This window comes from Mus caroli, unplaced genomic scaffold, assembly GCF_978045245.1.
Source record: "Mus caroli unplaced genomic scaffold, Mus_caroli_1 scaffold_9, whole genome shotgun sequence".
Lineage (NCBI taxonomy): Eukaryota > Metazoa > Chordata > Mammalia > Rodentia > Muridae > Mus > Mus caroli.
This window is the reverse complement of record NW_028227264.1, coordinates 38,374,932-38,387,060: the sequence shown is the minus strand read 5'-3', so window position 1 is coordinate 38,387,060 and position 12,129 is coordinate 38,374,932. Positions and strand designations below refer to the sequence as shown.

The 12,129-nt window shown below is 43.2% G+C and overlaps 1 protein-coding gene and 1 non-coding gene across 2 annotated transcripts in view; one reads left to right on the top strand and one right to left on the bottom strand.

Annotated features, from left to right (window-relative positions):
* The window catches only part of Slc16a10 (solute carrier family 16 member 10), a 101,252-nt gene that overhangs the window by 32,297 nt on the left and 56,826 nt on the right, over window positions 1-12,129 (top strand). The window lies entirely within an intron of this gene.
* LOC115032228 (small nucleolar RNA SNORA17) lies at window positions 1,191-1,318 on the bottom strand. Its single transcript, XR_003837883.1, has one exon. It is a non-coding gene; the product is annotated as a small nucleolar RNA SNORA17 (small nucleolar RNA).

Here is a 12,129-nt window from a genome sequence, read left to right as displayed (position 1 = left end):
GCAAGAGTCAAGGCTAGCTGTCCTGTGCTCACACTCTCTGGGCTGGCTCATCTGCAACCCCTACAACCAGGACTAGTTCAACTGTGCTGCCCAGGCAAGATGCAGGGCTTGCTCTCCTGATTGCTGCAGCAGGTGAGGGGGACAGCCAGCTCTCTAACTCTGATGACCTCGAGGACAGCTCTCTGTCTGCCGAAGGTGGCAAGCAGTGTATGTATGGGAGGGGAATCTGTCTTGCCCATGTCACCACAGGGCAGACAAGTGGTGGGGCCAGCTCTCCCATGGTCACCTGCCACCAGGGTCAGCTCTGTAGTGCTGCCCAGGAGTGGTGTAGCGCCCACTCTCCAGAGTGCTGCAGCTAGGGAAGGACAGGGCCAGCTCTCCTGCTTCCATGGCCTAGGCCAGGTCTCCCACCTGCTGTAGGTGAGGGGGCGGGGAGGTTATCCCTCCTTTGTCTACTAGAGAAGACAAAAGGTAGGGCCAACTCTCCCATGCTCACATCCTCAGGGCAGGCTTGCCTGCAACTCCTACAATGTGAGATCTGCTCTCTGGAGTACTGCAGCTGGCTAGAGGTAGGGTGAGCTCTCCTGTTCTCCTGCTTCTAGGCCAACTCTCCCACAATTCCCAGGTGAGGAGTGGGGCCAGCTTTACACAGCCCTCTGACATCAACCTGTCCTTGAGTGGCAGCCCAGACTAGGGACATCTGCCTGGTATTTGGTAACAGACCCCTGTTGCTGCAGAGCCATTAATTCAGACATGGCCCCGGTGGAAGCATGGGCCAGGACCTTACTCACATCAGGCTGTTTCTCACTATCCTTGAGTTTCCAGTTCCCCTTCTCTTCGTTGTGCCCCTGTCCTTCTGTTTCTCCTTCTCTTCCATTTCTCCACCACTGACTTGCTCCTGGGCAGGGGTCACCTTGATCATTATATGCCCTCCAGGCGTGCACAGCCCTGGACTGGTATCCATCTCAGGCTGGGTCTTTCTTTGTCTAGGCCCCATGGCACCAGTCTGGTGTTCATCTGGTTTTACTCCTTGCCCAGAGTGCCTGAGTGTCCATCTGATCTGTCTTGGGCTCACTCCTGCCTGTCCCAGGCAGGGTTCTTCTGGTCTTAGGCTTGCTTCTCGACCTGGGAGACTCTGGGCCTGACTGGCACCAGACTGGTGGTTGTCTCAGGCTCACCTTTTCTCAGGGAGTACTAGGCAACTGATCATTTAGCTATTCATAGTCAGAACACTGTGTAGACATAGCCTCTTTCCTCTCTGCCACCTACTGACACACGTGTGGCAGTGCAGCCACATCTGCAGTACCTCAGGGGCAGGCAATTATAATTTATACGGAGTATTTGTTGGGACTGACTCACGTGCTTTATAAGGAAGGAAGCCTGTGCACTACTTTACCATGCTAGTTTCTCTTTTCTGGTATTGAAGTCATTATATTCTGTATACTGTGCTTCACATTCACCAGATGAGACAGATCTTTAGAACAGTTAGGAGACAAGCCTAGATCTTTGGTTTCACACAGGCCTTCCTTCTACGGTACTGAATGCTGATATGCAGTGATTACATTGCACTTGGAGAGAAGGCAGGCGCAGCAGTGGGAAACATGAGACCGTGGTGGCTTTACTCAGACACAGCTGTGCCTTACACTGTGTGCTCATGTGTTTGAGATGCGTCTCGTAAGGTCAATATTCAAATTGCTAGTGCATCATTTTAGATTTGAAGTTGAGACCCACTTAACTATTTCTCTAAGAATTAAAGTCTTAAGCTGGAGGGATGGCTCAGTGGCTAAGAGCATTGTCTGCTCTTCCAGAGGTCCGAGGTTCAGTTCCCAGCACCTGCATGGCTGCTCACACCTGTCTGTAACTCCAATTTCAGAGGATCTGACACTCTGACACAGACATACATGCAGACAAAACACCAATGTACATAAAATAAAAAGAAAAAAGGAAAAAGAATTAAAGTCTTAGAATAAAGGATTTGCGAGCTTGAAGACTATAATAAGTGAGGAGCAAACAGGCTAATATAAGGCTGTAGAGGGGAGGTTGACTTTACCAGCAGTAAGTAGTTCTTGTGTGTGTGTGTGTGTGTGTGTGTGTGTGAGAGAGAGAGAGAGAGAGAGAGAGAGAGAGAGAGGAGATACCTTGCTGTTTAGCCTAGATAAGCCTTTAAGCTCTCAATCCTTTTTCCCCAGCCTTGAATTCTGGGAACGGACACGCACTCCCACCATATCTAGCTGTGTGTGTGGGGGTGGGGCATGCACATTCATGTATGTGTGTTTGCTTGTGGTTCCCACCCTCTTCCTAGTCCTTTTCCTTCTCCTCCTCTTTCTTCTCCTTACAGGGTCTCGCAATTTAGCCCTGCCTGTCCTGAATTTACTATGTAGACTAGGCTGGCCTCAAACTCATAGAGATCTTCCTACCTCTGCCTCTCTACCTCTGGTAATGAGGGCACTATAGTGGAGGGTCTTCTTTTTAGTGGATGCTGACCCATTGGCTGCCTGCTCCTTATACTTTGGCCTTATGTAGTTGCAGCTGAAGGGTAGGTGGAAAGGCACATTAACTTCGGCTGGGCTGTGTCTCAGGCTGTCAGATGCATGCTGTTCCTGATAGCTGTGCCAGACATGAAGCATGAGATCATCTTGTTGATTACCACATTTCTTCTTGACCTAGTTAGATTCATACTAGGCAGTCTGGCTATTTTAGGATGTTGTAATACATCTACACAGTACTTTCCAATTTGTTTTTACATATTTGCTTCTCATAATAAACCTGTTGAGTGAGACGACATGGCTGTTTTTGTATCACACGAATAAAACAAACTAGAAGGTAGTATAACACTGTGGTTAAGAATACTTGTTATATTTTATATGAGTTATATGAGTCAGACTATAAGACCAGCTCTACCGAGTTGTTCGTGCTGTTTTACTTTTTTGAGACACAGGGTCTCATGGAGCACAGGGAAGCCTCAAACTTGCTATGTAGTTAAGGCTCACCTTGAACTCTTGATTCTCCTGGCTCTGCCTCTTGAGTGATGGGTATGTACTACTCTCTCCAGCCCAGATCTACCAATTACTACCATAGTAACATTGTAACAGTAAGCTCTCCCCTCTCTGTCTCTCAGCTTCTCTCTCTCTCTCTCTCTCTCTCTCTCTCTCTCTCTCTCTCTCTCTCTCTCTCTGTGTGTGTGTGTGTGTGTGTGTGTGTGCATCCATATATGTGAAGGTCAGGAGACAACTCCGAAGAGTCAGTTCTCCCACAGTGTGGGAACTGTGGACTGAAGGCTTGGTGCAAGCACCTTTACTTTCTGGGCCATCTTTCTGACTTATAGCTTGTTTATTTTTTAACGAATGTGTACCATGTGCATGGCTGCTGCACACAGAGGACAAAAGAATGCATCAGGCTCTCGGGAACTGGAATTATGCTGGGAAGCAACCCGGAGCCATCTCTGCAGCCCGCCCTACCCTGATCTTTGAGAAAGGTCTGTCTTTGGAACCTAGGGCTTTCTGATTACTTAAGGCTGGTTGCCCAGTGGACTCTATGGATCTGCTTAATTTCTGCTTCCCCAGTGCTGAGATTATTGGCGCCTGCGACCATGCCCTGACCTTATCTTTACCAGTCGAGCTGTCACTCCAATTCTAGGACCGTTGGACACTTTAAATGGTAGTGAAGAATAAAGTGTGTTTAAAATAGTGGAAATAGGTACTTGCAAAATGGTACAGGGTCCTCTTCCATAAAACCAGGGTTTGATGTCCAGCACTCCAGTGGTGGCTCACAACTATTTGTAAGTCTGGTTCCAGGGGATCTGACAGTCTTCATCTGGCTTCCACAAGCACAGGGTGTGTATGTGGTGTGCAAACATACATGCAGGCCAAGCACTCATACACATAAAAATAGTGGAAGCATGTACTAGGCACTCAACATGTATTTGGTAAAATAGTGCTCATTTTATTTATTTAACTCAACAAAAATTCAGAACTCCTCTGTGCTAGACATCAGGAACACACAGTAATCTTACGTCTGAGCTGAGGTGTTTGAGACTGTATTCACTGGAGTCGTGTGACATGCATGTGCAGTGCAAAGTGCACACATGTGCTCAGAATCAGTGCTGCAAGTAATATGTTAAGCATTGCCAAAACACCTGGGATTTGGTAAGCAATTGATTCTGAGTTGATCATTGCGTTGATCCTATCCTGTTGCCCTTTTCCCTTTAGCAGCCTCTACATTTAATTGTGTTATCCCTGAGAGATTTCAAACTTCAGTTCAGGAAGCTGTGCTCTGATGGAATCACATTTTTGTGGTAGAAATGGCAGTTGAGTTGCTAAGAATTTTATAGGGTGGCACTACCTTTGAGAAGAGTAAAGTAGGAGAGTGCTTGAGGAGGATGTTGTCAATTAAGACCTCATTTCACAAGGAGTGACACTGCTCTGAGACTGGAGTGACCACATGAAGCTTTGAGGGAGAGGTGGAGGCTGATGGTCAGGATCATGGTTAGTGTGGTCTGCTGTGAAGAGCTATGGAGACCAGATGGTGTGGGGCTTGAAGGCAGGGGCCGCCTTCTACATGTAGCAAGTTGAACAAGGCAGTTATGTGTTCACGTTGAGCAGACCCTAGGTCAGGAGCAGTGAAGGAAGCAGCAGGCATTTTTTTCTTGAAGTCATTTAGAGCCAGCAGTTAGCACAGGGCTCAGATTCCTGCTTCTCCCGTTGTGTTCTAATTTGATAATGGGTGGTACTTCTCTTGTATTCTCAACAGTCATGTATGAAATAACAGCTCTTATTATCTGTGAAGGAATCTGTTCTAACTGTATAAAGTGACCTAGGCTAGAGAGGTGTAAACAGACAATATCTGAACCTCGGTTACAAACTAGGGATTAGGTAGTGGGGGAGTGAAAGGGAAAAGCAAGCTCCCCGAATACATAAAGCTGGGGATGCTGTTGGCCATGGCTCCTTCCAGTTGCTCAAGGCTGCTGGTGGCTGCAGGGTGGTGGCTGGGCCATGCTCACCTCTCCCTGATCACCAGGGGAATGTAGGCGGGGCTGCCCTGCTGCTGCCTTTGCTCCAAGGTCTTAAACTCTCAGTTTCCCCATCCCCACTAAGGTGGATGGGCAGAGACACCCTTGAATTCTCTCTGCAAGGGTTCTAGCTCCTCAGAAGTCTGCTCTTTTGAATCACCCTGTAAGATTAGGTATTGGAATTGATCCTTGCAATTGGCCTTGCAGTGATATGTATAATTATTACATATTTATTGAGTGCTTACTAAGAACTAGTTTCAAGTCTTATATCCCATTATTCTATCATCCTTTCCTGTCTTAACTGCAAAGAAAATGAATTATAGAGAGGTAAGCTAATCTCCTTAGGTCTGACAGTTGGTGAGTGATAGCAGCCTTCAAAACCGTGTTTAATCATCCAAGAGACTATGTTCTTAACTGTTTCTTTATAATCATATGTTCAGTGACTTTTGTTGGTTATTTAATGTTCTGATAAGGAGAAATGGTACTCTTTCTTATGGAGAAAGAAGCTTGCCAGATGGAGTAACAGCTGGCTTATTTAAAGAAATAGAAGCCAGGCACACAGGTTCTCCAGCCCTGCATCCCAGAACTTTGGAGGTAGACGGAGGAAGATGAGGCGTTCAGGGTTATCCTGGGCTATAGAGTGAGTTTGTGGCCTGGGTTCCACGGGGACATGAGAGTCTGTCTTAAAACAGTGGTGGCTGGTGAGATGGGTTAGCAGGTAGAAGAAAGCTTAATGGACTGAGTGGGATTTCTAGAAGTAGAGGACTGCCTGGATATCCATCCTCTGAGTTTCACATGTCTGCCATGCCATGCCATGTCCATGCTCTCTCTCTCTCTCTCTCTCTCTCTCTCTCTCTCTCTCTCTCTCTCTCTCACACACACACACACACTAAATAAAATAGAAAACTTTAAAGAATTACTTATATTTTATTTTATGTATGAGTGCTTTGCCTACATGTATGATAAGTATACAACATACATGGGTGACACCCATGATGGCTAGAAAAGGGTGCTTGACCCTCTGGAACTGGAGTTATGGATGGTTTTATACCAGGCTTGCTGGGAACTGAACCTCTGCAAGAATAATCAGTGCTCTTAACCACAGAGCCATCTTTCTAGTCCCAGAAAAGTATTTTTAAGTCAATAAATAAAAGAAATATAGAAGTCAGTTTTGTAGCCCATATTATAGGCATATGTTCTGAAGAGTCATCTGTAGGCCACAGAAGTGGGAAGCCTTAAAGAAGCCTGTTTTCTGAGCTGAGAACTGTTCTTTTCTTTCTTCAAGCTAAGTGTATTGTAGCTGGTGTGTGTGTGTGTGTGTGTGTGTGTGTGTGTGTGTGTGTGTGAAAATGACAGACTGTGTTTACCTCTTCAGTTTTATTATCATTGTTATTAAATAGTAGTAAAGGTCTGTAAATCAAGAAAATTATTCACCCTGACATTTTAAATACTCGTTTCCAGTTCAGTTTTGTCTGTGTGCATATAATTTACAAATTATTATAAGATATCCACTCATTTCTCATTTAGTATTTTTTAAGATAATAGACTTTGGAGTTAAGAAGTCTCCAGTAGAAAGGAAGAGACTGGGCCATGCAAAGGCTACAAGGCATTAATAATTGCTTGGAGGATGCTTACCAGGCGGCCCACATCTCTGTAGCTGGCCTTGGAAGGAGTAGCTATGTATTTGGACGTTGGAAAGTTCATCTTTCCAGACAGTCTGTCAGGCTTCCAAGAAAGCCAGAGGGAAATGGAAAAATACAGTGATTGAGAGCTCATGTGAGACTAACGAGCTGTTGGAGCTGGCAGAGAAGAGGAAGAGCAGGGAAGAGTGCTTCCCCCATAGAGTGTTTTAACTGTGGTTAAATTTTAACAAATGGGCAGTACCACACAGTTCGTCAGAATTGTCAGTGTTTTAGTCTTATTGATGGCTTTGTGGTTAATAATTTTATCAGGGTGTAAGAACAAAATACTTGACAAATACTATTTTTTGTGCTAAAACTGTTACTCTATATTTAACTTAGGGTTATACGTTATAACCCTATATATAATAAATCAATACTTTTTAAACTAAGGGTGGATTTAAAGTTTCAACAGATCTGACTGTATTAAGTATTCAAATGCTTCTACGACATGACCCTCAGAATGAAATCCTATATTCAGTATTGTCAACGATAGTTTCCTTTATCCAAGTTATTGTCTTTACTTTTTTTTTTAAGTTTAAAAAAGTGTGTATGTGCGTGTGTATGTGTCACACAAAGGCACATGCACATTTGGTATGGCACTGTCTATTCTGTCTGTGGGCCCTGGGGGTTGCACACCTACACTTGTACGTGGAGGCCAGAGGAGGATATCTTTATTTTCTTGAATCAGGGTCTCCAAGGACACGCTCCTGTTCCTGCTCCTCACAGTCCACGGCTGTGTCTACAGATGTGCATGTAGCCATACTTGGCTTTTCACAGGGACTTGCAGGATGTGAATGCAGATCCTCATGTCTGCATGTGCAGTGCTGTTTCCACCAAGCCATTCCAGTTCCAGCTCAGCAATAAACAGCAGATAGGCATGCGAGGCAGCTAAAAGCACAAAGAACGCCATCTAGATGATGCTGTCTTGGCATCCTGACGGGGTTGTTTATCAGTGGTGACGTCTTGAGCAAGTGACTTTCTCTGTGCACCTTGGTTTCCGTAGGCAAAGATGCTGGCTATCTGGTTGTGCTGGCTCCTCCCAAGGCGATTCCAAGAATTAAAGGATTTATATTTGTAAAACAGCACCTGCCTTATGGTAAACCATAAGACAAGCCAGGTGTATTTTTTCCTAATAATGAAAGTAATACATTGCTAAATATGTGTAGAATTCAGGAAATTGTGCTGGCTGCCTTTATGAGAGTAGCAGCGATGTCCCACGCAGGGCTGTCTGCCTGTGGACCTTTGATTACTTGTTTTCTTCATTAGGATGGTTTGCCTTGGAGAAAAATTCTTTTTAAATCCCTCAATCATTCTTTTACTACTGATAAATTAATACATTTGATTTATTTGATGAATGAGTCTTCAGAGAACTGTATGCTTGTTTTACTACTAACTAGCTCCATAGCCATTTGGAGAATTATTTAGTCGTTGTGACCATCTCCTATCCTCCCAGTTAATAATTGTTTTGCAGGATTACCACAAAGAGTTAATGACATCTGTATATGCAAACGCAGTGGCTGTGTGCTTGGCCCTTTGGGGTGTTTGGAGGATATCTTTTCTGTTCCTTTTCTTTACGATCTAACATTGGAATGAAATTCATTCTTCTCCGCTCCCTCTCCAGTTGCTTCAGGGAAGAAATCCAGGAACATTACAGGGCCTGCCTCAAATCTCTGAAAAGCCACATGTAAGCAAAATGAGTGTTCCTGCCAGACTTAGTCGCAGGTTCACGCCTCGAAAACCTCAGCCCATGGGAGTTGAGGCAGGAGGATTTTTCAGAAACAAAACAAGAAAAGGAAAGGAAAGGAAAGGAAAGGAAAGGAAAGGAAAGGAAAGGAAAGGAAAGGAAAGGAAAGGAAGGCAATAGAAAGCAGAGTGAGTGTACGGCCCCTGTTTCCCACTCACAGCAGGTTTGCAAGATGTTCCTTGTGCCTGTCAGGTTCATCATGTGGCATTTGACATGCTTTCTGTCATTCCACTGTGAAATACAACCTGCATATGTATAGGAAGGTATGAAAACATGCATATATACTATCAAGAAAACATTGTGGGGCTGGAGGGATGATGGTTCATCATTTTTAATACTAAAATTGATTGATTGATTGATTGACTCATTGATTATGTATGAATGTTTTCTATACATGTATGTGTGAGAGATGAGCTCCCAGCACCCACACTGGGCATTCTACACCTGCCTGTAACTCTGCTCCAGGGAATTCCAACACCATTGGTTTCCAGGCACCTGAACTCACGTGCATATACCGCCCTCCCCCTAGAAATGCATACAGACACATAATTCAAAATAAAATCTTTACAAAGAAAAACATTTGCCAACCCAGCCAGATCTAAAATATTTTCATACCTTATGTCTGTGGAGACTTTAAAGTATGCCAGGAGATATTTGTATACCTTTGTCTAAGCTCTTAAAGCTATTAATAAAAAGTTTTAAAATGTTTAAATTTTCAGTTTGGATTAGGATTTTAGCTTAGTGGTAGGAGTGCCCTAAATAGCATGAATGAGGCCCTGGGTTCAATTCTTAACAATTCACAAAACAGTCAAAATCAGTGAAATTATGCTTTCCCTGATAAATAAAACCTTTATAACAAAATTAGAAAATAAATAAAATTAGAGTATATTAAATTGAAATCAGTAAAATGTCAAAAGATGATGGAATTTAGTTATCTAATATATTTTTGTTTTAGTATGCTTATATTTGGATGAGTAATAAAGATACTGTAAATTATGTAGTTATCCTATAACATTAGTTTTAACCAGTGGTTCCCAACCTGTGGTTGCAACTCCCTGGGGGGATGTTGAATAATCCTTTAACACAGAGATTGTCTAAGACCATTTGTATATTAGACATTTACATTACAATTCACAACAGTAGCAAAGTTACAGTTATGAAGTAGCAACAAAAATAATTTTATGGTCAGGGATCACCACAGCATGAGGAATTGTATAGCATTAGGAAGGTGAGAACCATTGTTTTGTTTTTTAAACTCTTTTTTAAAAAAGAGTTATTTATTTTATGTATATGAGTACACTGTAATTCTCTTCAGACACACCAGAAGAGGGCATCAGATCCCTTTCATGGATGGTTGTGAGCCACCATGTGGTTGCTGGGAATAGAACTCAGAACCTCAGGTAGAACAGTCAGTGTTCCTAACCACTGAGCCATCACTCCAGCCCCCAAACCACTGGTTTTTAACAGACTTTCTGGTGTGATGGGGCATACCCTAAGTTCTAGGACTTGGGAGCAGGGACAGGTGAATCTCTGTGAATTCCCAGTCAGTCTGGTCTATAATAGTGAGTTCTAGGCCAGCCAGAGAATACTGGGAGACCCTGTTTGTATGGTTTGTATTTGCTTGGCCTATGGGAAGTGGCACTATTAGGAGGTGTGGCCTTGCTGGAGGAAGTGTGTCACTGTGTAGGTGGGCTTTGAGGGATTCTCCTATGCTCAGGCTCTGCCCAATTTTGATGACACTGGCCTTTGGCTGCCTAAAAAGGACAGTTTTCTCTTGGCTGCCTTCTGATCAAGATGTAGAACTCTTGGCTCCTCTAGCACACATCTGCCTGCACACTGCCATAATGGACTGAACCTCTGAAACACTAAGCCAGCCCCAATCAAATGTTGTCTTTATAAAAGTTATCTTGGTCATGGTGTGTCTTCACAGCAGTAAAATCCTAATTAAGGCATCATCTAAAAGAATAGCTTTTAACCATCTCTTCTGTAAAATCACCAATTATGTCACTATTAAAATGGCATTTTGGTGTTCTAGTAACAGGAGTCAGTCAGAGACCCAAGGATTTAAAAATGTGACCAGTATAAAGAATCTGAAGTTAAAAGCACAATTCCATTTCCATTAGTACCTGCAGTGAAATACTTAGGTATAGATATATGAAAATTTATATAATATCTGTATGAGGAAAACTGATAAACACTATCAGAGAACCAAATAAGTGCAGAGATTTCCCCATGGTCATAGGTAGATTTAATATGTCAACTCTTAAGTTCTTTCTAAACGCAAACCTTAACAGACACTATAGCATGTAGAGCTACACATGGAAGCAAACATGAAGAAATAATGCACATGTATCATTAGAAACTGGACAGAGTGGTTCCGTGTGCTTTCTGGGATGGCCCAAACCTTCAGCACTGCAAATGTTGGGCCACTGGAGCAGCCGGAACTTCACATGCTGGGAGATTTTGAAGTAAAAATCACTTTAGTAGGAAGTTTGGCAGCTTGCAGTGAAGTGAAATACACTTTTGCATAATCTAGCAGTTGTGTTTCTTGGTCAAGTTGGGAATTTACCACCACACAGCACCCTGCATATTGATGCTTTCTGCAGCTTTCCTCACACTGGACAGAGATGGAAACAACCAGGATGCTATTCTGTAGGTGAGTGAAACAAACCACGATACACCCAGATAATAGAATACTATTAAACACTACAGGAAACAGGCTGTGGAGGGCCTGAAGAGATGGCTCAGTGGTTAAGAGCACTTGTTGCTCTCCCAGAGAACCCAGGTTTCTAGCATCCACACTGCAGCTTAGAACCATCTGTAACACTGGTCCCAAGGGATCTGATGTCCTCTTTTGGCCTCCATGTGGCACATGGTGTACACATCCATGGAGAGATGATGCGCATGTATCATTAGAAACACATACAATGGTCACTTCTTCATAAAGCTATACAAAACATTTTGTTTTCAAAACATTTTTCTTCTAAATATTAAGAATTAAGGTGGACAAGCAAGCCAAGACAGCTCAGTGAAGGAGAGTGTTCAACAGAGGCAACATACAGTGCTGGGACAACTAGACTGCCACGGTGACAGGAGCAGAGGCAGACCCCCTACCTCGTACTGCATTCGGTGAATTCAGATGCATCAAAGGCAAATTCAGGACGTAAAGCTATAAAAACCTTAGCAAAGAATGAGTTTATATATTGGTGACTTTGGACCAAGCAATGCTTTTAAAGATATGGAGTTGAAAGCCTAAGCAAGATTAAAGTAGATAGTGCCTATGTCATAAAGCCAAGAACTTTTGTGCATCAAAGAACATCATTAAGAGAGTAAAGAGGAAAAAAAATGAAAATTCTAAAAATAAAAAGGAAAGAGAAGAGTAAGCAAGTGATGACTCAGTGGGGAAAAACACTTCTTATGCAAGCTTGGTAATGTTAGTTTGATCTCTGCAACTCACATAGAAGGGGAAGGAGAGGCCTCAACACATACTATACCATGCTAATGTACAGACACACACACACACACACACACACACAGAGACAGAGAGACAGAGACAGAGTAACAGAGAGAGGGAGAGACAGAGAGCGACAGCGAGATAATTTTTAGAAAGTGGAAGAGGATGCATAGAATTTGGGAGAGTATTTGCAGGCCATATATTCAAGGACTAATTTAGACTATGTAAAGAATCTTACAAT